Source organism: Sinocyclocheilus grahami, unplaced genomic scaffold, assembly GCF_001515645.1.
Source record: "Sinocyclocheilus grahami isolate Dianchi unplaced genomic scaffold, SAMN03320097.WGS_v1.1 scaffold17.1, whole genome shotgun sequence".
In the NCBI taxonomy this organism is placed as follows: Eukaryota; Metazoa; Chordata; class Actinopteri; order Cypriniformes; family Cyprinidae; genus Sinocyclocheilus; species Sinocyclocheilus grahami.
Window position 1 is genome coordinate 4,062,250 of NW_015505196.1, and position 2,309 is coordinate 4,064,558.

A 2,309-nucleotide genomic window follows, 5' to 3' on the forward strand; every position below is an offset into this window, starting at 1 on the left:
GGGTGGTTACAGTCATCGACAAAAAGAGGGTCAAGAGGGGATGTAGACTGAGAGCTTCTGAATTGTAGGCAAGAAAAAGGGCCTAATATGGTTGGATTGGTGACGGGAGGTTAAAAATTTAGACTTCATGAGCTCTCTTTCCTGATCTGATTTATTTTGTTTGATGAAATAGGAGATAGTTTCGCTGTCGGAGATGGTTGGATGGTTGGATGGGTTGAATATACACTGAACAAAATTATAAACGCAACACTTTTGTTTTTGCCCCCATTTTTCATGAGCTGAACTCAAAGATCTAAGACTTTTTCTATGTACACAAAAGGCCTATTTCTCTCAAATATTGTTCACAAATCTGTCTAAATGTGTGTTAGTGAGCACTTCTCCTTTGCCGAGATAATCCATCTACCTTACAGGTGTGGCATATCAATATGCTGATTAGACAGCATGATTATTGCACAGGTGTGCCTTAGGCTGGCCACAATAAAAGGCCACTCTAAAATGTGCAGTTTTACTGTATTGGGGGGTTCCGAAAACCAATCAATATCAGGTGTGACCACCATTTGCCTCATGCAGTGCAACACATCTCCTTCACATAGAGTTGATCAGGTTGTTGATTGTGGCCTGTGGAATGTTGGTCCCCTCCTCTTCAATGGCTGTGCGAAGTTGCTGGATATTGGCAGGAACTGGAACACGCTATGGGCATTGGAGGAAGAATGTTTAACTGGTTTCATAGTTTTCTTTTTGATAGAGCTATTCAAGTTAGGGTGGGATCTTCTTTTTCCAAAACATATTTTATAGCAAATGATACTCCCCAAGGAAGTGTGTGTAGTCTCGTCTTATTTAATATAATGATTAATGACGTTTTTTCCCAGGTTAGTTTAAGAGTTGAAAAGTCTCTGTTTGCAGATGACGGAGCTCTGTGGAAGAGAGTTAGGAATGTTCAATATGTGGTTAAAAGTATGCAGAATGCAATTAATGAAGTGGAAAAATGGACAGATAAATGGGGATTTTGTTTATCAGTGTTGAAAACACAGGTAATTTGTTTTTCAAAAAAGAGAGAAAGTCCTAATGTTAGATTAAAGCTATATGGTAAACCTTTAGAACAAGTGAATGTGATTAGATATTTGGGGGTATGGTTTGATTCTAAACTGACATTTGCAATTTATATACAAAAAATAATTGATAAATGCAAAAAAGTTTTATATATATTAAGATGTTTAGCAGGGGTAGATTGGGGCGCCAGGTGTCACTTATTGGAAAAAATATATTTCGCATTAATTAGGTCAACTATAGATTATGAATGTATAGCATATGGGTCAGCGTCGAAAAGTTTGCTGCAGAAAGTAGAAATGATATATATAGATTCGTTTCCTACCTCAACACCTGTAAGAACCTCCAAGCCCGGTCCATCAAAGGTTATCTAAGCGGCATCCAATTTTTTCACAAATTAATCTATGGCGCCCCCTCTCCTGAAATAAACAATTCTCAAACATCTCTTTTGATCAAAGGAATTCAGCGCTCTCATCCTCCAAGCTCGGACGCTAGCCAGCCGATAACTTTCGACATTCTTTCTAAATGTATCCACATTCTCTGCACAGGGTACCACTATCTTCATACCGCTCATAGACTCGACGCAATGTTCATACTGGCTTTTTTTAGTTTCCTGAGATGCTTGGAATTCACAATAACTTACACTGAACAAAATTATAAACGCAACACTTTTGTTTTTGCCCCCATTTTTCATGAGCTGTGGTGACCTCTTTCCTGATCTGATTTATTTTGTTTGATGAAATAGGAGATAGTTTCGCTGTCGGAGATGGTTGGATGGAGTTTGGGGTTGAATATACACTGAACAAAATTATAAACGCAACACTTTTGTTTTTGCCCCCATTTTTCATGAGCTGAACTCAAAGATCTAAGACTTTTTCTATGTACACAAAAGGCCTATTTCTCTCAAATATTGTTCACAAATCTGTCTAAATGTGTGTTAGTGAGCACTTCTCCTTTGCCGAGATAATCCATCTACCTTCCAGGTGTGGCATATCAATATGCTGATTAGACAGCATGATTATTGCACAGGTGTGCCTTAGGCTGGCCACAATAAAAGGCCACTCTAAAATGTGCAGTTTTACTGTATTGGGGGGTTCCGAAAACCAATCAATATCAGGTGTGACCACCATTTGCCTCATGCAGTGCAACACATCTCCTTCACATAGAGTTGATCAGGTTGTTGATTGTGGCCTGTGGAATGTTGGTCCACTCCTCTTCAATGGCTGTGCGAAGTTGCTGGATATTGGCAGGAACTGGAACAC